The sequence below is a fragment of the Podarcis pityusensis genome (assembly GCF_964106645.2).
Source record: "Podarcis pityusensis genome assembly, chromosome: 3".
NCBI lineage: Eukaryota > Metazoa > Chordata > Lepidosauria > Squamata > Lacertidae > Podarcis > Podarcis pityusensis.
The window spans coordinates 11,338,306-11,363,890 of NC_138026.1; the positions used below are offsets into that span (position 1 = coordinate 11,338,306).

The window sequence follows — 25,585 nt, forward strand, 5'->3', positions numbered from 1 at the left end:
AGCTAAAACAAATATATGGGTGGACACATCAAACACTGGTTTCTTTGCCACCGTTTCCCATAAGCTAAAGGCAATATGTAAAAGAATTCGCCTGTTGTGGCTTTCTGTATATGAAGGGTTACAGAACTTTTTTTCAGTGCGAGATGCCATGAAAGCTATGGAGCAAAGCCATAACAGCTAAATTTGCAAATTGCATCCAGTGAGAAAACAGGAACAGGAAATGGACACTTCTCGTGGACAATGGACTTCCATAATTACATTTGTACACAAAATACAAAACGCATGTACCGAATTGTTTCAGTTTGTTAAAAAAGGAACCACACTGAACAGAGAATGACATCATGGCTTCCTTCCTTCCAAGTGATTCAAAACATAATTCTTTCCATTTCGTGTCACTGACTAGGATTCTACCATATGTGCAAAATGTGTACTAATAAGATGGTAAAAGTCAAAATCAATTGAAAATATTTTATAAAGTGGTAACTTTATAAAAGATCTACACAAAAATTCCTTACTCAGGAAGTCCATATGCATTATTGCATCATTTGAATAAGGGATATACAATATACATTGATAGTTTATTATGGGGAAATCCTTCTATCCCAATGTTCATTAACTGTGCAATCACACATAGGTGTACTTAAAAGTAAGTCCAATGAGTTCAATAGAATTTAATCTCAGATAACTGTGTATATAAGTTGGCAGCCCAACAGTACAATTCTGTGCAAGTCATTCGAAAGGTAAGTTCCACTATATTTGATGAGTCTTACTATCTAGCATGGGACATGGGTGGCGCTGTGGTCTAAACCACAGAGCCTAGGGCTTGCCGATCGGAAGGTTGGCGGTTCGAATCCCCGCGACAGGGTGAGCTCCCGTTGCTCGGTCCCTGCCTCTGCCTAGCAGTTCAAAAGCACGTCAAAGTGCAAGTAGATAAATAGGTACCGCTCCAGCGTGAAGGTATAAGGCATTTCCGTACACTGCTCTGGTTAACCACATGCTGGCCACATGACCCAGAAGCTGTACGCCGGCTCCCTTGGCCACTAAAGCAAGATGAGTGCCGCAACCCCAGAGTTGTTCGTGACTGGACTTAACAGTCAGGGGTCCCTTTACCTTTTACTATCTAGCATAGTGGTTCTCAAATTTCTATCGACCCGCTGGACCAGTAGGACATTGATACACCACTTAATTAAAATTTCCCAAAAGCTGTAGGCTTGCCTTTCTAATGTGACCAAAAAATGTCAGATGTCATGTTTGTTGGCTTTGGTTGCAGGTTATGTTCAGTATTCAACAAGCTTCCGTATTTAATCCAAATACGGACATTTAGCAAGTCGCAAAACTCCTATCTCATATCTGTGAGGTATAATGAAATCCACATCCTTATATGATCACTGACAAGTTTCTCTTACACTGCTTTATGTACCAATGGAATGGTGCTTTCCTCCCCAAACTACTAATTTTAATACATTAGGCACAGTGATTATGTCGCTACCGCCCAACCTGGAAAGCAAGCATGTGGTTTTCACAGCTGCACAGTAGAGGCGAAAAGAGAAGGAGCAGCTTTTTTTTTTAATGTCTCTACAGCGCTGCGAAAAGAAAAGCCATATGTTATGTACAATTAAATGCATCCTGCCCAAATATTTCAAGGAACTTCGTTAACCAACTGTGAACGTTCTGAAAGCCACACAATCACTCCAGTAAAACTACCAGTTTTAAGCACGGATGTGTCAGATACAAAGTGAAGCAGAGGTGAATGGCATCTTGTTTCAGTTCCTCTTCTCTTTAGCTCCACCTTTTTTATATAGTCCACATTCAATGACTTGAATTGTCTGGAGATTCTTGTGGTCACAGAACAGCTGGGGCCACCATGGAAGTTCCTTACAGGCATCTGGATGGGGGACGTCGAAAGCGGCCTCTGGGTACAAGACCACCTAAATTCTGCAATTCAGGAACTCCTACTGAATGACATGGTCCAGCTGCATTTTTTTTCATTGTTACCTAAAACCCCCCCAGGTGAACTATATTCAAGAACAGTATAGTTAGCATCCTTCCTCTAGTTCAGCATATCAGGAAGAGGGAAAGATAGCTCCAGTAAAGAGTTAGTGTCCTCCAGTCCTTGCACACTCAGGATCAAATGTTAACCTCCACTTCTATCTGGATTTGTCCTCTTGCCTCTCTCCTTTTCACTCCCCAAATGATGGCCATGGTGCTGCTGTTGCTGCAATCCAGTTTAATTAAAATCGAACTCTAGGAGTTATGGTGCTGGAGGAGACTCCTGAGAGTCCCATGGACTGCAAGAAGATCAAACCTCTCCATTCTGAAGGAAATCAGCCCTGAGTGCTCACTGGAAGGACAGATCCTGAAGCTGAGGCTCCAGTACTTTGGCCACCTCATGAGAAGAGAAGACTCCCTGGAAAAGACCCTGATGTTGGGAAAGATGGAGGGCACAAGGAGAAGGGGATGACAGAGGACGAGATGGTTGGATAGTGTTCTCAAAACTACTAACATGAGTTTGACCAAACTGCAGGAGGCAGTGGAAGACAGGAGTGCCTGACGTGCTCTGGTCCATGGGGTGATGAAGAGTCGGACACAACTAAACGACTAAACAACAACAAAAGGAGTCCTAAGGTGACAGTAGTACATGTGAAAAGGATCTAGGAGTCTTAGAGTATGACAAACTTAACATGAATCAGCAGTGTGATGCAGCAGCAGCAAAAAAAAGCAAGCTAATGCTATTCTAGGCTGCATCAACAGAAGTATAGTGTTGACTCCCGATTAAAGGAAGTAATAGTACAGCTATATTCTGCCTTGGTCAGACCACAACTGGAATACTGTGCCCGCACCACAATTTAAGAAGGACTTTGACAAGCTGGAACACGTGCAGAGGAGGGCAACCAAGATGATCAAGGGTCTGGAAACTAAGCCTTATGAGGAGCGCTCGAAGGAGCTGGGTATGTTTAGCTTGGAAAAGAGAAGACTGAGAGGAGATATGATAGCCACTTTCCAATATCTCAAGGGCTGTCACATGGAAGGTGGAGCAAGCCTGTTTTCTCCTGCTCTGGAGAGTCCTCTCAAACCAATGACTTCAAGTTGTGAGAAAGGAGTTTCTGACTAAACATCAAGATGAACTTTCTGATAGTAAAAGCTGTTCAACAGTGGGACGGTCTGCCTCAGGAGGTTGTGCACTCTCCTTCATGGGAGGTTGCAGATGGCAGAGATTGGATGGCCATCTGTCATGGATGCTTTAGCTGAGATTCTTGCATTGCAGGGGTCCTTGGACTCAATGACCCTTGAGGTACCTTCCAACTTTACAGTTCTATGATTCTATGACAGAGTTTTGCCCCACCTACTATGTTCAAATGGGAATAGCCATTCGGGCCCTGAGCATTGCTGCCCAATGATCAAGCCTCTCATATTGACTACAATATAAGGAACAGATAAAAATCGATATAGCTTAAAATGCTAACAACAAACTGCTATTATACATCAATATAAAAAATACAACTTTGGATTCTGTTCTGTGTAGCTAAACCAGGGGAAGCCAATGTGATGCCCTCCTAAACTTGTGGACTACAACCCAACAGCCCCAGCCAGCCTAGGAATAGCAAGGGATTGTGGAAGTGGCAGTCCAAAACATATAGGAGAATATCACATTGGCTACCCTTGGATTAATCCTAAACCGTAGAAGAAATGAAAAGGGACTTTTTTGTCACTGAAATAATAAAGATAGTCTCCTCTCTTTCATTCTTAGATACATTAATTTAATCAATTTCACCTTATGATAACCACACCTGATCTAAGAGAGAATAATTACATGACCATCTGAAAGCAATTTCTAACAAGCATTGCAGATTCATAACTTAACTTCCTTAATTTTGAAATAATTTTTAACTACCTTAGTGGCATGTTTAATGGATGAAACAAGAGGTGACATGCTAAAATCACCAAGTTAGGAACTTGCAGAGAATGTTACTGTCTTTCTTAACCAACTTGGTTATCAAGAAACTCCTGACTCCACCCAGATGCATCTATTTCAGATCCACCTAGTGACAAAAATGTAAAATCACACTCTTCACTTTAGAAGATCTCCATGTTAAAAAAAGAAAAAGTAGATGGAACAAACCATGACGCACAGCCAAACCATGGAAAGAATTATAAAATGGGACAGAAGAAATCCATTTTCTCCTACCAAACCTTACTGGGAGAATGTCACTTTCAACTATGACTTAATAAATGAAGCCCCCTGCCTTGTGGGTCTCCTGTCGCTATTGCTACTTGTGGGGAACCCCAAAGAGCACCAGCATTAGTCCTGCTTACTGTCTATGGTACAGGAAGGAAGCCATTCTTTGGCATGTGGGAGAGATGACTAAACAAGGCACATGATGAGCATTAAGCAAGAAAACAAACGAACACATGGAAAAAATCTTTGTGTAATAAGCAATGATTCAACAACTCTGTAAAGCCTTCAGGTTCTCTACTATGATGGAAAACAGAACAATACTATCTGTGGGAGGTAGAAGTGATCTGGAAACAAAGCAATGTGTCACCTTGTTAATGTAGATTTTGTAAGGATTACATAGGTTTATGATGCACCGAAGGGGCAACTATAACAATGGTACCATATCAAAACTCTTTCCATTTGTGTGACCTTTTCCCATGCAAGGAGTTCATTCTCTTTTTGCACGTAAAAACATCTTCCAAAAAGAGAAACATCTTAAATTAGTTGACCTATAACAATCTGACTTGAAGAAACAGCCTGTAGCAGGGAAGTGTTTACAAGTGACCTCTCAAAACACGTTAACTTGTACCAAGAGAAGCTACATCACCTCAGAGTGCCAAGACTTAAAGTCATCTTCGCACGATAATCTTAAGCAGTGGCGGTGGGCTTTAACAAATCTGAGAACAGAAAGCCTCTCACGTTATAAACATATAAATATAATTATATCATGAGTACAGCTGAAGGAGAGATGGGGAACCATCCTCTGTAGGTTGTTGAGACTCCCTTGACTAATTTTCAGTAATGAATCTGAATATTTTCTGTGCGTTCTTCTAGAAAGCTCAGAAAAAGAAGAAGCTAATTTAAATATGTGCTGAAGGAGACTCTTGAGAGTCCCATGGACTGCAAGAAGATCAAACCTCTCCATTCTGAAGGAAATCAGCCCTGAGTGCTCACTGGAAGGACAGATCCTGAAGCTGAAGCTCCAATACTTTGGCCACCTCATGAGAAGAGGAGACTCCCTGGAAAAGACCCTGATGTTGGGAAAGATGGAGGGCACAAGGAGAAGGGGACGACAGAGGACGAGATGGTGGGACAGTGTTCTCAAAGCTACCAGCATGAGTTTGACCAAACTGCGGGAGGCAGTGGAAGACAGAAGTGCCTGGCGTGCTCTGGTCCATGGGGTCATGACTAAACAACAACAACAACAAGAAGAATTTAAATATAAGCAGGGGGGTGGGCAGAATGTTGAGTCATGTTTTGTAGTTTTGGCTTTAGACCTCAGTTAAAATAGTGTCATAATCTACAGAAGCATTAATTCATTTGTCACAAGCTTTCCAAGTAATCAGTCATCAAGCTCAGTAGTTTTGCTTGGGAAGGTGTAGAACTACCAAAGTCCTGGTGGTGCTATCACAAAACAGAAACACTAACTTCATTGGACTGTACAATCAGCACCAAATTTGGTGGCGTATTGTAAATAGGCAGTCCAGAATAGCTGGTACAGAGCAAAAGATGTGTCACTCTCATGAACGTCTAATTATCACATTTATTTATTATCACCTTTTTAGTTTACCAAGTAATGCCAAAAAGTGTTCTTGGGTCACCTACTAACTTAACATTGCTAGTTCTCAATCTCCCTTTTCACAGCGGCATTGCTCTTCTCTCTATATCATGGGTAGGCAAACTAAGGCCCAGGGGCCGGATCCAGCCCAATCACCTTCTAAATTGAGCCCACAGACAGTCTGGGAATCAGTGTGTTTTTACATGAGTAGAACGTGTGCTTTTATTTAAAATGCATCTCTGGGTTATTTGTGGGGCATAGGAATTCGTTCCTTTCCCCCCAAAAAATATAGTCCGCCCCCCCCCAAGTTCTGAGGGACAGTGGACCGGCCCCCTGCTGAAAAAGTTTGCTGACCCCTGCTCTATATAGACACATCATGGATGCGTTATTTTCTTAGCTGGCATAAATTACAATTGCTCTTGAAAATTTCAGTGGCTCAACATGACTTGTATTTATTTATTTATTTTTCTATTTTATTTCACAGCATTTATATGCCTAATGGTTGTAGAAAAAACCCCTCAAAGTGGTTTGCAAGGTAGATGTGTTTGGGTCAAAGAGATCAGATGAAATTTAAAGCAACCCCCCCCCCCAACTCTGATGACCCAAGAATCCCCCCATTATAAGCAACAATGTTTAGCCAGTTCTTGTATTGGCAACCAGATTGGTTTGGGCTTATGTCGCAAAGCATACCAGAACACCTCATCATTTACCACTTTCAACCTTGTTTTTTTTCTGGGAGTAGGATCCGACCCATTGGAAAAGATGGTTCTGCCAGCTATCACTAATACAATCATTACAATTTGCTTGACAGGAATATCAATCATTGGCTGGTGGAAGGAAGAATGAACATGAATTTCCATTCCATTCACCCTAGATAAACCACAGTGACTTCACTTCATTTCCACATCAACATAAACCCTCTCACACCCATCTGCTACCACCTGGAAGAGGTTACACACTTTGATAGTCACTCTGGAAATTTCCAAGCCACAAACTGCCATACAACCTGCTCAGACTGGCTTGTAAATAAAACCACAACCACAACACACACACACAAGATCTTCCAGGCACATTCCTTATGAAGAGTGGGCAGTGGGCCAATGGTTGACCAACTTAGACAATTTAGTAGCAAGCTTGATATGCTTGCCCTATTTGATTATATGTCAATTTAATTTGAAACATAAAGATGTCAGACAAATCACAAGTTGTTGACATTTTGTAAGCGTTCTGTGATGATATTGGGTACTAGAAAGAGAAAGCAACCTCACTTTGTAAGGATTTAAGGAATTTTTTTGTTCCATCTCCCAAAAATAATTGTTAAAAGCTTGAGACATTTTCAAACATTGTTGGTTTCTGGTTGTCCCATTGTTATTAAAATGGTAATTTTTTCACAACACTGCAAGCATGCAAACTAGACACACACACACTTAAATTAAAAACAAAAAGGCATGCATTTACAAGATCCTAGTGGCCCAATGTGCTTTAGCTATATGTTTTATTTATAAAATTTTTTAAAAAACCTTACAAAAGAGTGAAATTAATACAATGAACCAGATAAAACTTAGCAACATAGATTCCTGTGGTTCTATATTCAGCTGAAAGATTATAAGTAAAAATCAGCAGAAAAGAGAGTCACATAAGGGCCGGGCATTGAAAGAACTTTGCTACATTGGAATATTCGTATCAAAAGGTCTAGCAAGCAGCACTTCCGGGGGAAAATACAAACAATATGAAAACACTAAGAGGCCAAGGTAAATGAGCTACTTATGTTAGAACCTGGTATTACCTTATTTACTATACCAATAGAAGAAATATGGGAAGGGCACCTTTGGTGGAGTGGGACTTAGTATTAAAATAGACATCGTTTTTCCTTCTTTTAATTTAATATGAATGTAACTGATACATTACTGAGAAAATTATTTATATAGGTTTAATTTCTGTTTATGTATGTATTTCTATTAAACTTATTTATATAAAAAAAATCAACAACTGCACAGGCCTTTTTTTTAAGTCTTCAAGAGATGCCTAAAAGTCAAAATTGAGGATGTCAGCAGACTCTCTGCAAATTCAACACAGGGAACTGCTTTATACTGTTTCAGAACACTGGTTTTTTGAGCTCAATCTTGTGTACACTGATTGGCAGAAGCTTGCTAGGTTTTCAGGCAGGGGTCTCTCCCAGCCCTACTGGGGGGAAATGCAAGTGGTGCTGTGGTCTAAACCACTGAGCCTCTTGGGCTTTCCGATCAGAAGGTCGGCAGTTCGAATCCCCATGACAGAGTGAGCTCCCGTTGCTCTGTCCCAGCTCCTGCCAACCTAGCAGTTCGAAAGCACACCAGTGTTAAGTAGATAAATAGGTACCGCTCCGGCGGGAAGGTAAACGGTGTTTCCGTGCGCTCTGGTTTCTGTCACGGTGTCCCATTACGCTAGAAGCAGTTTAGTCATGCTGGCCACATGACCAGGAAAACTGTCTGTGGACAAACACCGGCTCCCTTGTCCTGAAGCGAGATGAGCGCCGCAACACCATATTCACCTTTGACTGGACTTAACTGTCCAGGGGTCCTTTACCTTTTACCTTACCTGGAGACACTGGGGATTGAACCTGGGACCTTCTGCATGCAAAGCAGTTGCTCTGTCACTAAGCTACGTCCATCCTTCCATAATCCTTCAAGCTCTTGAAACACTGAGCGACCGAAGAAATTCTTCAAAAATTCACGCTTCTTTGAATTTTGTAATGAAGTTCTTCGGCAAAGTAATACATACAAATATGTATATATCAGGGTAAAGTATGCATAGAATGGATACATCAGGTGAAAATAAAGCACAAAATGCATGGTATTAGGGGATATTGTGTCTATAGTGCAAAACTGCATAGAAGCGATTAGGAGAAATTTGCACTCAAAGGCTAATTAATTTTCATGAGAATTTACGCACACACAGACACACACACACAGAGAGAGAGAGAGAGAGAGAGAGAGAGAGAGAGAGAGAGAGATGTGGAAATGTGAAGAAATGAAGTGAAAACTGGAAAAATGAGAGGGGTGGGAATAGACAGATTTGCTCACCCCTATCTACAACACAAACCTAATCATGTACACTCAGAAGAAAGTCCCATTGAATTCAGTGGGACTTACTCCCACCTGGGTAATTAGGGTTAGGATCACAGCTCTTCTAATACAGCTTTTGTAATACAATTGATTTTTAAATTTTACTTTTAACAATCCTCTATATTAGGTCCTTGTACGTTACACAACCTGATTCCAATTTTGTATCATCTCTCGATAATTAATTTCATCGTTTGTTGATTCCAGTGCTTTTCAGCTGCTGCATTACAGCTGTAACAACCGGACCATCCTTTTCATTTGCAAAACCAATACGACCTGGACCACGAGATAATTTTCTTCCTATGAGATGCCTAATCCATAGCCTTGATAGGTTTTCACAGCCAAATTGTCTGTGAATTAGCCCAAGACATGACCTTGCCAGTTGGTTTATTGCCCCAAGACACTAAACAAGGCATCAATCTGGTGACAAATTAGGACACACAACAGAAGCTACCTAAACCCATCTATCATCTGCACTGTCCTCAAAAGGCAGAGGCATCTGTAATACAAAGAGTTAAAACCACAAATGCATAGCTACTTCTGAGAGGTCCTGTTTTAATTATGGGTTCTATGGGAGACATATGTTTGAAGAGAAACTGAAGAGAATCAACCGGAAACCCATCAGATGGTTATTCGGCTTTTTGGTCACTGCTAACTAGTTCCAGATTACAATGAACCAAACAGCAGCCAAAGGCTACAGATCACATGGCGCGTCTCCAGAATCGTTTTTGGTAGGCATTGTTTATAGCGTCCAATTTGAACTGAACTATGCATCATGCAGTTTCTCAAGAAGAAAACGAATCTGCAGTAAGGCTGGGCCCTGGAGAATGGAGGCCCTGGCCTAAACCAGATAGGAACTTGGTTGCTTTGGAGAAACAGTTCAAAAACACACAAAGACAAATACAGTCGTATCTCTACTTCTGTATCCCTCTGGATACGGAATCTTTGGGTTATGGCCATGGCAAACCCGGAAGTGTATACTTCCGGGTTTCGCCGTGCGCATGCGCAGATGTGCTCAATTGCACCATGCGTGTGCACAGAAATGCTCAATCGCGCCAGAAGCGCGCCTCTATTTACGTTATTTTCAGGGTGCGAATGGACCCCTGGAACAAATTAAGTTCATATCCGGAGGGTCCACTATAGATTGCTTTCTCCCTGGGTAAGGTGGACACTTGCCCATTATCAAAAAAGAGGGTAAAAAAGAGCATATGCTGCTTTATATGAAAATGTATATAAATAACTGAGGGACGCGGGTGGCGCTGTGGGTTAAACCACAAAGCCTAGGACTTGCCGATCAGAAGGTTGGCGGTTCGAATCCCCATAACGGGGTAAGCTCCCATTGCTCGGTCCCTGCTCCTGCCAACCTAGCAGTTCGAAAGCACGTCAAAGCACAAGTAGATAAATAGGTACCGCTCCAGTGGGAAGGTAAACGGCGTTTCCGTGCGCTGCTCTGGTTCGCCAGAAGCGGCTTAGTTATGCTGGCCGCATGACCTGGCAGCTGTACGCCGGCTCCCTCGGCCAATAAAGCGAGATGAGCGCCGCAACCCCAGAGTCGGTCACGACTGGACCTAATGGTCAGGGGTCCCTTTACCTTTATAATTACTATAATTTTAAAAATAAATAAATTGTGGGGAAGACTGCGGCCAGGTGACATGTGTGTCTTCTCAGTGTGCTGCCCACATGCTAACTGTTGTTAGGTAAACCCTTTCTGGTGGTTCTCTATCTTTGAACCACAGCTGGATTAGACAGCCCTTCAAATAAGAGACTCCTTCAAAAGGAAGACTGAGAGGCCTTCAAATTGAGGACTGTCTTCTATAGAGGAGGACCCCTGGCCAAACTACCCCAAGTAAGGGTCATACATAGCTGTGACTGAAGCGATTCCTGCTTAGTTCCAGCCCAGGCTATGAAAACATAACCGTGAGATCTTGAGACTGCAATGCTAAGCACACTTACCACTTACCTAGAAGTAAGTCCCACTTGTAAGCTACCTAACTTTAGCATGCACAAATCTTTGAGGGGGAGAAAACAGAAAGGAAATTTATCAAGAAGTTTTCACAGCCCCACAGTTTGGTTGAGCAACTGGGAAGGTATTTTGCAGCACTCGAAAGGTACTGCCATTATCTTTTATCTACAATCTGTGAACGGGCATGGCAGTATTTAAAGTAGTCAGTAGCTGGCTACCAGCACAGAGTAGCCCATTTAGAGAGCAGAGTACACACAAGTCTGAACAAACACCAAATATACATACATAAAAATCCTCCCACATGTTGTTTTTTCTGAACTTGTGATTCATTCTGGTTGGGACCAGTGAGTGTACCGACCACATAACTGTCAGACGAGCCCTTCATTCAGCCCCTAATCAGAATTTGTTTGTTTAAGGGTCCACTCAAGTTGACGCTCTGAAACTTGCAAAGAAGATGCAGCCTCTGTTCTTGGCAAAGTGTGGGTGGGAGGAGGATCAACCTGCTTTTTGCTTCAGGTGCAGTTTGGCCGACACCTTGCTTCAAAGCAGACTGATGCCCTGAGTCCTTGTCATCTTAGGTAAAGGGACCCCTGACCATTAGGTCCAGTCGTGACCGACTCTGGGGTTGCAGCGCTCATCTCGCTTTATTGGCCAAGGGAGCTGGCATACAGCTTCCGGGTCATGTGGCCAGCATGACTAAGCCGCTTCTGGCGAACCAGAGCAGCGCACGGAAACACTGTTTACCTTCCTGCCAGAGCGATACCTATTTATCTACTTGCACTTTGACGTGCTTTCAAACTGCTAGGTTGGCAGGAGAAGGGACCGAACAACAGGAGCTCACCCCATCGCGGAGATTCGAACCGCCGACCTTCTGATCGGCAAGTCCTAGGCTCTGTGGTTTAACCCACAGCGCCACCCACGTCCCTTCCTTGCCATGGAGTTTAAATGTCACGAATTAAACCAGAGGGTATCATTTGGGCATAATGGAGGAGCTAGGAATGAGAGTTGCCCATCTTGGCACGTGGTATCTCGATATAACATTTCCAAATGACACCATTATTGTGATGCAAAGAGTTCCTACAGAGGTAAAATGTACTAAGCATTGCCACAGAAGTCTGGACTTCTGATAATAACTTTTCGTAATGCATTCACCCACATGCCTCTGTAAGTTGTTGTTGGCATCTGTCCATCTTGAGAGACAACGGAGTGCACCTCCAGGGGTGAAGTCAAACTGCTGGAGAATCACAGCGCCTGCTGTGGCTGTAGAGAACGGTAAGTCATAACTGCTGCCTCCCGCACTGTTTTTGCCGCATTAGCAGCACCAAAGTGATGTCTCTGGGGCGCAAGCCTGGGCAGTGTGCATGGAGGTCCTGGGTTGCCCAGATGACAAGATCCACACACCCCGCTGCCTCTTGGCCTTGCTAATGTGGTTCAAAGGAAAGTAGACCAATACATTTGGCACCAGCTTGGCTGCAGGAGTTGCAGAAAGGATGTGCATAAAACACCATCCAACTGTCTTAGGGACTCCAGATTTGCATTTACTCCTTGGCCTTTTCTTTTCCTGAAAATGTCCCACAAGGCAGTGGCTATGGATTTTTCCTCAGGGTTTACTCCCAAAGCCGTTCTCTGAAATGAGTACACAGTGGTACCTCGGTTTAAGAACAGTCCTGTTTAAGAACGATTCAGTTTACAAACTCTGCAAAACTGGAAATAGTGTCGCGGTTTGTGAACTTTACCTCGGTCTAAGAACAGAATCCAAATGGTGGCAGGGCACCGGTGGCAGGAGGCCTCATTAGGGAAAGCGTGCCTCGGTTTAAGAACGGTTTTGGTTTAAGAACTTCCGGAACAGATTAAGTTTGTAAACCGAGGTACCACTGTAAGCATAAGCCGGTGGAGGTTTAGAATCAGAGTTTTCTTTCTTCTAGATGGGTTACCTTCCCAGCTTGGCAAGCCCATTGGCCCCTCCTCTGAAGGTATCATATATATGGTAAAGGTAAAGGGACCCCTGACCATTAGGTCCAGTCGTGGCCGACTCTGGGCTTGCAGCACTCATCTCACTTTATTGGCCAAGGGAGCTGGCGTACAGCTTCTGGGTCATGTGGCCAGCATGACTAAGCTGCTTCTGACGAAACAGAGCAGCGCATGGAAACGCCGTTTACCTTCCCAGCGGAGCGATACCTATTTATCTACTTGCACTTTGAGGTGCTTTCGAACTGCTAGGTTGGCAGGAGCAGGGACTGAGCAACAGGAGCTCACCCCATCACAGGGATTTGTTTTTTTTAAAAAAAATGATATTTATTGAGAATTTAAAATTACAGAAAGAAAAAGGAAAAAGCAAGAAAAAAGAAAAGGAAAAAAGGTATACAAAAAAAGAGATTAAACAATATAAGTCAATAAAAACAAAAGTCAAAAAACAAAAAAGAAACAAAACACACAATACATCAGAATCAAAAAAACAAAAATAAACAAAAAATTTAAAAGCAAATCCAATATTCCCAAATCCTTATCTTTCATTAACTTGTTTCATCGACCTCCTCACACCTCCCTTTTTTGTATTCTAGTTATTAATTGTCTCAGCAAATCCTTTCCATCTTTCACAATATTCTGTCATTAAATTACCTTAATCTATTTTAACCTTATCTTACCATAAAAAACCCTAAAGCTTAAAACTTAAATCTTATTTATACCTAATTCTTTTTAACAAAACATATTTATACATAATTCTTTTTAACATTTCTACTAAAGCCAAATAATTTCATTCCAACATTTTTCTAATATTCATTAATTTTACAATGATTTTCTAAATGAATTTTTAAAACTTTCTTCCAGTCTTCATCCATCGTCTCTTCTTCCTGGTCTCGGGTTTTGTCAGTCCTTTCTGTTCCATCCATCTAGTCCATCAACCTGGTGACCTTCTATCCAAGGCTCTTAAGTCTTTTCCATGTCCCTTCTGCAGGTCTTCTTCATGTTTATACCTGCACTTTACTTTATCTTCTGCTGATCTTATTCTTAATTTCCTTCCTTTCTCTCGGGGAGACTCCAACTTGACAATATCTTTATCCCTTCTCGACAGGTCAGCCCATTCTCCATAGTCGACACTGAAATCCAAAAGATACTTGAAGGCATGTTTCAAAGTCCCTCCAAGATTAAGGGCCCCCACAACTCCGAACTCCCCCTGGCCCAAAGCCAGATCCGAAAAGTCAAAACATCCCTCCATAGGGGGATCTATCCAACTTCCCATCTCCAGACCAAACAGTGCTCCATCTCTCCAAATCTGACTTTCTCCAGGTTCAGTCGTCAAAGACAGCAACTTATGTTCCTGCAAGGCCGCAGCTCTCTCCATTTCTGGTACTTGAGGTTCAGCAACTACCTCCTCCTTTATCTTCTTCACCACTTGCTCTGTCAAAGCACATTCCTGGATTGATTCCTGAGTGGTTTCTATATAAATATTCACTGTTTGTCCAAAATTTGCAACTGCAACAGTCATCAAATCCATCTTCTCATGTAGCTGTTCCAGTAAAGCACTTGTCTTGCAAAAAAGCAAGCACTAAAGCTTCTTCTGGGCACATTCTTGTTCAAGGTCGGTGTCTAATTCCCACGATCTTTTATCTCTACAGCTGTAGAATTCCCCAGATCGACTCCAGCAACAGTTTCACAAGCTCCCTCTAGAGGAAACAATTTCTATTTGTATCCGTCTTTTTAAAAGCAGATCTAGCAACAGAGTTCCTTTCGTTTTCCAGATATTTTGTTCCTTTTAAGTGCAAAAGGGAACATTGGAATCAATATGTTTCTCTTTTTTAACTATCTGTCAAAAACGTTTTGTCCACAGTCAATGAACTTCCCCAAAGTGTCTGTCTCTGACACCCCGCTCCCAGGATCAAGACGGTGGAAATTTATCTTTCTTTACTCTCTCTTCTGCAGGTTTAAACAGTCTAAAAAGATTCCCCCCTCTTCTCCTGCTTCCAAGGGGGGTTTAGTGATTTTAACTGATGGAAATTTAGTCCTTTACAAACGACTTTCCAGACTCTAGCTTGCAATGTCTTTGCTTCAATCTATTTACAAAAGTGGAAGGCGGACTTCCTGTTTAGACCTTCCCGCTTCGGTGCCAAATTAAAAAGTTTCTTAATCCAATTTTCCGTTCTACTCACGGGCAGTTGTTTAAAATCCAATTGTCCACAGGAAAAAGTCAGCGCTCTCCGGCAACAGCAATGCGGCTTCACTCCGTGAAAGAAGCAGTCGATTCAAAGCACCACGCCATTCACCCCACGTCGCTCCGGATCCCCGAAACCGGGTTTCCCCGCGAGTAGGGGAGGCGCAAAGGGTGCCAGCCGAATCCCACATCCACAGGCTTCTCCCGCCTGTGGTTTTTAATGGGTCTCCGCCTCGCCGCGGCGGTCCAGACCCTAGTTCTCACGAAGCGGATTCCTCCTGGTCAGAGGAAATCCGCCATTGCCGGAGGCGTTAACCCGGAAGTCCCATCATCACAGGGATTTGAACTGCCGACCTTCTGATCGGCAAGTCCTAGGCTCTGTGGTTTAACCCACAGTGCCACCCACGTCCCATGGGTACAGTGGAGTCACAGGTTGATCACATCACCAATTGTTTCTGAGATGCAGAGACCTCTAAGTTTGTCTTCTTCCTATTGTGTTTAAAGGCTACAATTAGGAACATAAAAAGTGGCTTTAGTCTGAACCAGACTACAGGTCCGTCTAGCTCAGTGTGACTGAGTAATGACTGCCAATGACTTTCCAGGGTTTCAGAGAGGAGCTCTTCCAACCCTAGCTAGGGATGCTGGGAACTGAACTAGGGACCTTCTGCGTGCAAAGTGGATGTTCTGTCACTCAACCATGACCCTTGGGAGGAGGCGGGGCTTGCAGATTTCATTCAGGCTTGCTACCTTCCCCCCCCATAATTCACCCACTATTTGCACAACTTCAGATGGGGGTTCACAAAACGGACCTCTCTTCCATATAGACATTCACTATGCCTTACAACACTTCTAAAACGTTTTATTTCATTCACATCCCACCTTTCCTCCAAGGGGTTCGAGGTGTATACATGCTCTCCCTTTCAACCTCACAACTCTTTGAGATGGAGTAGGCTGAGACACGGTCCAAGATAGCCTAAGGTGAACCGAAAGGGGAATCAGAATCCAGGCCTCCCTTGCAGTCCAACACTAACCACTATACCAGTGGTTCTCAACCTGTGGGTCCCCAGATGTTGTTGGACTACAACTCCCATCATCCTTGACCACTGGTCATGCTGACTAGGAATGATGGGAGTTGTAGTCCAACAACAGCTGGGGACCCACAGGTTGAGAACCACTGCTCTATACCATTCGGATATCATGGAGCGGAATTCTAGGAACATAGGAAGTTGACTTCTACTGAGTCAGACTATTGGCCCATGAAGGTATTGGCTTCACTCAACCCTCAAAGAAATAGAGTTTCCAAAAAGTCCTGTCCTCTCCTCTCCTCATACCACTGCCACCCTCTTTGCCTGAATTTTTCTTGGTATCAGACCTTGAATCTGATAAGTTTGGTGCACGAGAAATAAATACACTGAAGGATAGAATCCAAGATCATATTTAATGCCAGTGCAGCTCCAATCTATTTTATATGGGATATTTTACTTCTTCAAGTATATGCAGTGTCAGGGAGTTACCTTTTTGCTGAGATATGCACTAGCAGAGCATTTTACTGAATCTACAAAAGTAAAAAAATACCAAAAATATTTGAGACCACAGCAATTCTAGGAATTTAGAGAAGTTAGCATTACACAGACTATTAACTTCTTTGGCATCTGGAGGCATCGTCTGACTTGTCATCTTTGCTTGACCCTGAAACAACTTAAACAACTTTCCCCATAATTGTTGCCAAGATGTCAGCATTGAATAACCACGTCTAGCTTTTCCTTTCAGGGATGAGGGGGGTATCTTTCAAAACTAATGGTCACAAAGATGAGAAATATTTAGAGAATTTGAGGAGAAACTACCCTGTCATCAGAAAGCACTCCTCACCAGAGATATATATATGTATATATATCTACTGGTACTCAAGCCCCAGTTCTCCAAGTGGTGAGATGTTTAGGGGGTATTGTGATTTCCAAGGTATGGACTCTGCTGGAGGCTTACTGGAATTTGTGTCATAATAATAAATAATAATAATAATAATAATAATAATAATAATAATAATAATAATTTATTTATATCCCGCCCTCCCCAGCCAAAGCCGGGCTCAGAGCGGCTAACAACAGTACAGTGGTACCTCAGGTTACATACACTTCAGGTTACATATGCTTCAGGTTACATACTCCACTAACCTAGAAATATTACCTCAGGTTAAGAACTTTGCTTCAGGATGAAAACAGAAATCATGCTCCGGCAGCGCAGCGGCAGCAGGAGGCCCCATTAGCTAAAGTGGTGCTTCAGGTTAAGAACAGTTTCAGGTTAAGAACGGACCTCCGGAATGAATTAAGTACATAATCTGAGGTACCACTGTAAAATGATACAACATTCTAAAATCATTTCATTATAAAATCAGTTCAACTCAGATTAATGGTGACCATTGGGCTAGAGTTCTGTGAGGATTACCAAAGGAGGGAATCAGGCTGTGCCCTGGCCAAAGGCCTGGTGGAACAGCTCTGTCTTGCAGGCCCTGTGGAAAGATGTCAAGTCCCACAGGGCCCTAGTCTCTTGTGACAGAGCGTTCCACCAGATTGGAGCCATAGCCGAAAAAGCCCTGGCTCTGGTTGAGGCCAGCCTAACCACTCTGTGGCCCGGGACCTCCAAGGTGTTTTTGTAAATATGCAGGTGAAGCACTTTGACAGATACCCAAAGTTCACTCCACCCCACTCAGAGATGTGAAGGCCCAGAAAAAAGGCAGAACATTTTTTTTTCCCCAACTGGAAAAATTAGGTTGGGGGGGAATGGGATTTTACCTATTTTTTTCTTGGGGCTTTCCCCTGTGCCTTCACATTTCTACCCACAACAGGTCACCAGAAGGAACCATAATCACCCCAAGATGCTCCCAGCTTTCTTTAGAGTCTGGACTCAGTTCTTTGACTCTCCTCTGCAACTCTCCAAAAATGCCACTCTGTGGGCACTTATTTGTATATTCAGTGATGTCCAGCATCTTCAAACTTAGGAGATAAAAGGTGATTTATAATGCAAGTTGAGATCATGGATGAAGCAGCAGAAACAAAGAAGGTATATTGTGTACTTGTCACTTGCTATTATTTTGGATAAACACACAGGTACTTCCAAGCAGCTCCCACACAAAGTTCCCATCAGAATCAGAAACCTGTGGCTTGTGCTGCTTGCATCCCTAAACCTAAAACATATAAAAAGTCCAAGCTGCATTTAGCAAGGCACAAATTCATTCCTTAGCCATGGGCAAAGTCTCTCTCTCCCCACAACTTTAAGTTCTATCACAACTGCATACAGAATGATTTTGCAGGGTGGGGGACCAGAACTGAGGTGTTTGGGACTCATCACATCAAAAGCAACAGTCCACTGTTTGTGCCAAAGGTTGCCTCTGTTGAACTGTAGCACTGGAGGCCACAGAATGTGCCTCAAGATAAGCTGCATTTGCCAAAAGGAGATATATTACATAAACATGCAGGTCCTACTATCCGCCCACTCGTTATGGAAAAAAATCTGCTTATCTGAATGTAAGAAATATGCCCAAATCTCACTACATGTGCAGCTGTTTCAGATATCCGAGTGGCAAAGTTTCCCCACTTCCTTACTTGTTTGAGCTTTGCTGGTCAATGGCAGCCATTTGGGGCAGGAACCATGGAGAAAAGGAGTGGGGTAGAGATCAGACCAATCAGAGAGCCAGGGAGATTGGACAAATCAGTCTTTCCTGTGGCTGCAGCCATTTAAGGAACTGTGGCAGAAGAGAGGGAGAGATCACCAATTAAAAATGTTCCCATAGGAAATAATGGAAACCATCAGCTCATTATGTGAACGCTCCCCTAACAAACAATTTCCTAGGAGTGCATTGCGTTCGAACCTGCTTGTGGTATTTTTCTAAGGCAATGGCTCCCAAACTTTCCCCCAAGGACTGCTTGAAAATTGATGAGGTTCTTGGGACCACTTAAAACCCACAGGAATGCCACAGAGCACCTGGATGAAGCTTGCGGAGCACAATTTGGGAACCTCTGATCTGATGCCTTCCTTGAATTTGTGGGAGCTGGTAAAAGCAGAGGCTGAATGTTTCTTGGCAAATAAGAGCTCCAGTGGAAGTCTGGGTGAGTACTGCCATCCTGCTCCATGCTTGGCTGGGCGAACCTATTTCGGTCCCACAACCCTACCAAATATTGATGTTCTCTAAGAAGAACCTAATGGGGCACACCTAACACAAGGGCACAAAAGTTGAGGCAAGGCCTCGAAACAGAACTGCAGAACGTTTCTAAATTGACCAAACGTCCTTATAAAAACCGAGATGTCCTGCGCATTTTGACAGTAAACTTCCTCAGGGACAAAAGCGAGGCCGACCCTACTGTCGGTGAGGCAGGTGCCTCAGGTGGCAGATTTGGAGTGTCGGGAGAAGCCAGTAATTATTTAATTTATTATTGTCACATTTTACTCTTCGGCAGGAAAGAGAAGTGCTTGTGGGAGTTTCTGCTTCAAGTGCCAAAAACAGCTTGGCTGGCCTTGGATAGGGATGGGACATAAATTAAACTCAGTTTGCACATAAAGCAGAACTTACTTAACCCACACTTTCGAAACCAATACACAAACTGAAACACAGCCATCCTTCAAACTTTGTACTTCTCCAAAGTTTCGTGATGCAGTTCTCCAGCTGAGAAACATGCCCAGAAATGTACATACCAATATATAAAGTGTGCATGTAAATGCATATATTAGTAAATATAGCGTACAAAAAAAATGTTTTGCATGAGGGAAAGCAGTGCCGTAAAAATGTATACGTTAGCCAAAGTTGCATGCAAACGTGTACGTTAGGTGAAATTTGCATTGAAATCTTGATTACATTTCTCGAGGACTTGAAAAATAAATTGCATACTGATGTAGAAACACGGAGAACTAAACTTAAGATTGGGAAAATGGGAAACAGAAAAAGCAGTATGGGCAGCCCATCCCTAGTTTTGGGTACTCTGTATCTTGACCTGTGGTGTTGGGGGCCACCACCTGCTGTTCCACTTGAAGAAGAAAAATGTTTTGGGCCAACTCAGGCACAAGAATGTAGCTCTTTTTTTAAAGGAAACTTATATCAACTTCCAGAACCATTTTGGGGGTTATTGGTGCCCAAAGGACCACATAATTGAACAGATTATTAGCTCTTCAGTCTCAAGGGTACCTTTGCCGTTCACTAAGGAAAGAGTTTTGCTGGATTTGTTTCTGAAGGCCTCTATAGAAACATACTTATGCCAGAGCAAAACGCCTGTTTCTGGGGAAACTATGCTGACTAGGCAGAGCGTTTGGTAGGGATGTGGTTCACCGGAACCCTCCACAACGTAGGCTATAAATTGCCATCATCTGATAATTGTGATCTATGAAAATATGCAGCTGCTTTTTGCTTAGAAAGAAAGTGGAGGGAAAATGAGGGAAAACGCTTTCAAGTCAAAACACCAAAATAACACACTCATGTATGTTTCTACAAAAGAAGAAATTCTTTGGCATGCCTCATTTACTCTTTGCAACCAGTTGTGAACCACAAAAGCATTTTCATTGTGTTTTCAGATCTGAATAGCACATATGGCTTACTGCTGGCGTCTCTCAGTGGGAAGGTTTTCAAATGGTTTGTGAACGCTGAAGTCTGCGTAACCGCTTTATGCGCAAGATTTGTGTGTCACACACACTTATCCCCAAACACCCCATCTCAAACACACCTCCGACACCCCCCAAGCTTTGAAAACACACAGGAGAGCACCCATTAGAAAGTAATATAAAATTCCAGGCATGGCTCAACATACATTAACCCTGAGAAAATATCATGAAGCGGCAAGCCCATCGGTATTTGTTAACCACTTTGACCAAACCCATCAAAACCTTGTTTGTTCACGTCAAATAAAATAGCTCATTTTAGTGGTTAACCCTACTGCCTCATCTTGGGGTTGGGGGCGGGGGGAACGTCTGATGCACAAAGGTTTCAGGAATGTCTCGGATTTTAAATTGTCTGTTATAGCATTCTTTAACCATTTGCTGCTTGGGATGCGAGAATAATGAGTGGAGTTTGGGATTTTGCTTTATCATGTAGTAACAGGATGCCGACGACGCCCCTCAAGCCTTTTCTGGTCTAATGCATAAGTCCCACTATCTCTCCTTCCAAGAAGCTGCTGTTGCCACTTCCCAGAAGCATTTGAGCAGCAATGGGGCAGACCATGCTCGTCTAAACTTATTCCAGGCCTGTAATAAGAGCATGCTGCTGTTCCTTACTGCTATCACCACTTGTCAGCAGCAAGCGCAGCTTAGCTGGTAATTACAGGGCTTATTCCATCATGCCCTGAACGGGAAGATGAATTGAACTGGGCAGGCAGGGCAAAAGGACTAGGAGGACCTTTGCAGGCTCACATCCATCTTTGGGATTGCTTGGCCTGCATGTATTATGGTTTCATTGCCCATACGTTTCTGCTCTAAGTGAATACTTCACTGCCTGGTTTCTGCAGAGGGGCTGTTATCCTTATGATTCCATTCACAGCCCAGTGTGTGTCAATCACCTCTCCTACCTGGGCAGTTATCTTTCCACAAGGGCCAGCATTGATGGTGAAATCCAACATCCCCTGAGTTCTGCGAGTGCAGCTTTCTTCTGATTGAAGCGCAGAGTGTTTGAGGACCAGGACATTCGCAGGGAAACCCAAATGCTTGTTTACAAAGCTATTGTACTATCAACCTTACTGTATGCTTGTGAAACATGGACCACTTATCAACGCAATCTCCAGCTCCTCAAAAGATTCCAGCAATAGAGTCTCCAAAAAATGTTACACATCACTTGGGAAGACAGGCGAACTAATGCCAGTGAACTGGAAGAAGCAAAGATCACCAATGTCGAATCAGTGATTCTTCAACATCAACTTTGTTGGACTGGTCATGTTGTGCGGATGCCTGATTATCATCTTCCAAAGCAACTACTCTATTCCGAACTTAAAAATGGAAAGCGTAATGCTGGTGGTCAACAAAAGAGGTTTAAAGACTGTCTCTAGGCAAATCTTTAAAAATGTAGCATAAACATCGACAACTGGGAAACACTGGCCTGTGAGCGCTCCAATTGGGGAACAACCTTTACCAAAGGTGTCATGGGCTTTGAAGACACTCGAACTCAGGATGAAAGGGAGAAACATGCTAAGAGGAAGGCACGCTTGGCAAACCCTCACCATGATCAACTCCCGCCCGGAAACCTCTGTCCTCACTGTGGGAGGACGTGTGGATCCAGAATTGGCCTCCACAGTCACTTATGGACTCACTATTAAAACCGTGTTCATGGAAGACAATCTTACTTGGCAACGAGTGATCACCAAAGAAGAAGAAGAAGATCATTAACATTCCATGCACAGTCCATTGTGTTGAAGGCATCAAAATACTTACATTTTCCACGTGAATGGGTGATCACACCCCTCTTGCTTCTTGTCAACAAAGGAGGGTGGAGGGATATGGTGCAGCAGAGGACTGAACCTGCAGATTGAAAAGGAGAAGCATAAAGCATAGATAACAAAGTCAACATCAAAGATTGAAACCCATGTTTGGATGCCAAACACAAGGCAGTTATTGACTATCAGTATTTACTGTTGCAAATGTTGAAAGCGCTCCCCTTCCTCCAGATCCCTCAAGGCTGCTGACACATATATTGACCAGATCATATGAACACAAGAAGCTGTCTTATACGGAAGCAAACCAATGGCCTTTCAAGCATTGTCTCTTCTGTGAACAGAGGATCTCCAAGACTTGAGGCAGGCCAATTTTTTCACATCCTATCCCTCCATGTTATTTTAAATGGTCAGGGTGCAGAATGAACATGAGACCTTCTGGATGCAGAGTTCTGTCAATGAATTACCCTTGTATTAGACAAGGGTTTTTTACTTCAAAATAAAGTATAAATTGAGGGGGTCATCTTATACCTGGGTAGTGCAGAGGGGAGATGGGCGAATGACTGCATATCTGTGAGCATTAATTGGCTGGATAACTGCACTGGAAAATTCAGGCAAATGCAAATCTCAAAGTGTTTTAGTCTGTGTATTGTTTCGGAAATTGCAAATTAGATAGGTTTGTCTTTAAATGTCCACTAAATAGAATTTCTCCTCTATTGCTAGATTAATCCCCCATTCCTACAGAGGATAATCAGTGTGTCTGCAATAGGTTCAACCTGCTAAAATGCAGTAAAGCTTAGAGCATATTACAGCACTCAAATGTAAGCAATATGGAGATTTAGCTGTTTGTACTACATGCACTTATTTGAGAACTCAAAAACTGACACCCAAAAACTCATGGCAAGACTCTAGAAACAAAGCCATACCAGAGAATTATATATCTACACAATCTCAGGTCCTGCTATTTTATAGATTTCATTAAATGCTCCTTGAAGGGCAAAGTTATTTTAATATCCACACCCAAGTCCCTGTCATGGTAATGAATATGAGTTGCTCATGGAAACTCATAGCATGTGAAAACAGAAATGAGACCCCAATTTAGGAAGAACATCATCAGTTTGGAAAAAGTACGACTATTATATTTGTTTTACACACAGGTTTGCAAAATGGAAATCTTAATAAGTTTCACAAAAGTAAACTTTTGTGAGTTACCGCAAACCACAGAAGCAGGGTTAAGGGAATTCGTTGTCTTTTGAGGCTTTGTTGGAGAATTTGGCCAGACAATAAATCAGCCAAAATGGTTCAAACAAAATACCCAAAGGCTAACTCTCACATCCTATGCTAGCTCTGTATGTACAACATTTGGAAGTTATCAACAATATATCTGAAATACATTCTGAATGCATGCATATATATATATATATGCACAGTTTTCCTACAAATCTGTTTTCAGCTTTCCTCATGGCTTAAAAAATCAGCGATATCCAAGTTCTGCCTGCCTTATTAGATTAGACTACAGTAATTCACTTTACATGGAGATGCCTTTGAAAAGTGTCTGTTCCGGTTATTTTATAAATTCTCAGCATTGGTATAATGCTTTTGAGTCTCTAAGTTATTCACAGTCATTTTTGCTTCGCTCTATCCTGAAATCTGATATGATGAAAGGCAGTATAAAAATTGTCATTGCTTTCTAACTTTACTCTGGGATGCTAGAGTTTGAGCTTTCATAACGGCACAGATTCCTTCCTAAGCTGATAAGCGTCACATCTTTAAAAAATGGATTCATAAAAAATGAAAAAGATAAGCAGCTGCCTATTCTGAAAAGACAACTCTTTCTTTTTTACCTTCTGCTGCCTGTTGGAAAGGCATGGGATGTAAGACTTGATTTTAAGACGCACACAGCTTTCTCCTAATAAGTACCATTAGGTTCATGTCACTTTGAGGCTCCACTCTCTTTAAGTGAAGGAACATTTAACAGAAGAGGATGTAACAGCTTCTTGGGACTAATCTTTTACTGCAGTGCTGCCAACAAGTGCTAATCCTTTGCCAAGGGACTTCCATAATACTTAGCAAATGTTCGTGATCAGGACCACCCAGGAACTTTATAAGACTAAAGAAATTTGCATTTTCGGGCTTTTATTTCTCGTTATGCCCTGAGAGCAAAACGCCCTTCAGTATGTGTTTACATATCAGTATCTTGCTTCATGTTTGTTGGGTCCACTTGAGGTGGGGTGTGGGTGTGTTCATCATCATCTTCTAAAAGACCTAATTTTAAAGATGGTCCCTGGAGTGGGAAGTCCTCTGCCTTTCTTTATTTTATTTTATTTTATTTTATTTTATTTTATTTTATTTTATTTTATTTTGAACATTTGTATCTTGCTTTTTGCATCAACAAGGCAGCTAAAGATATTAAAAAGAGATGCAATAAGTAGGAACAGCAAAAATAAGCAGGAGAGGTGCCGTTACAAATGATAGTATTTTTTTTTATTATTTTTTTGCTTCAAAACTAGACAATTGTTGCTCGTCACAGGAAGGTCGACCACAATGGAGCAGGTCAGACGTCATCTGAGAGGGAGTTTCAGAGCTTTGGTGTTACTGTCACAAAGGCCCTGACCACACCTCACTAGACTATTATGTGCTGGAGGGAGGGTTGTAGGTTGACCCTTTAAATTCCAGGCTAGCTTCCCGGTGAGGAGATAGCCTAGGCAATGGGCATTTAATGGAACAAAGGAAATGGTTCGGTGCCAGAGGGCAAATGGGTGCGCCCCCACCCTCAACTAGCTGGTAGTTAGAAAGACAAAGGTGGAAATTATGAAGGGGGTGTGGGTGGTGGTGTGGGTTAAACCACAGAGCCTAGGACTTGCCGATCAGAAGGTTGGTGGTTCGAATCCCCGCGACGGAGTGAGCTCCCGTTGCTCGGTCCCTGCTCCTGCCAACCTAGCAGTTCGAAAGCACATCAAACTGCAAGTAGATAAATAGGTACTGCTCCGGCGGGAAGGTAAACGGCATTTCCGTGCGCTGCTCTGGTTCGCCAGAAGCGGCTTAGTCATGCTGGCCACATGACCCGGAAGCTGCACGCCGGCTCCCTCGGCCAATAAAGCGAGATGAGCGCTGCAACCCCAGAGTCAGCCACGACTGGACCTAATGGTCAGGGGTCCCTTTACCTTTACACACATGAAATGGATTTTATATTTATATAA

General features: G+C 42.7%; 1 protein-coding gene across 4 annotated transcripts in view; it reads right to left on the bottom strand.

The window, feature by feature from the left end:
* The window catches only part of LOC308473634 (uncharacterized protein), a 197,663-nt gene that overhangs the window by 161,930 nt on the left and 10,148 nt on the right, over positions 1–25,585 (bottom strand). For all 4 annotated transcript variants that reach the window (XR_013984120.1, XR_013984121.1, XR_013984122.1 and 1 more), the window contains exon 2: positions 22,387–22,473. The gene's annotated coding sequence lies outside the window, so the exon portion shown is untranslated. The remainder of the gene's footprint in view (positions 1–22,386; positions 22,474–25,585) is intronic.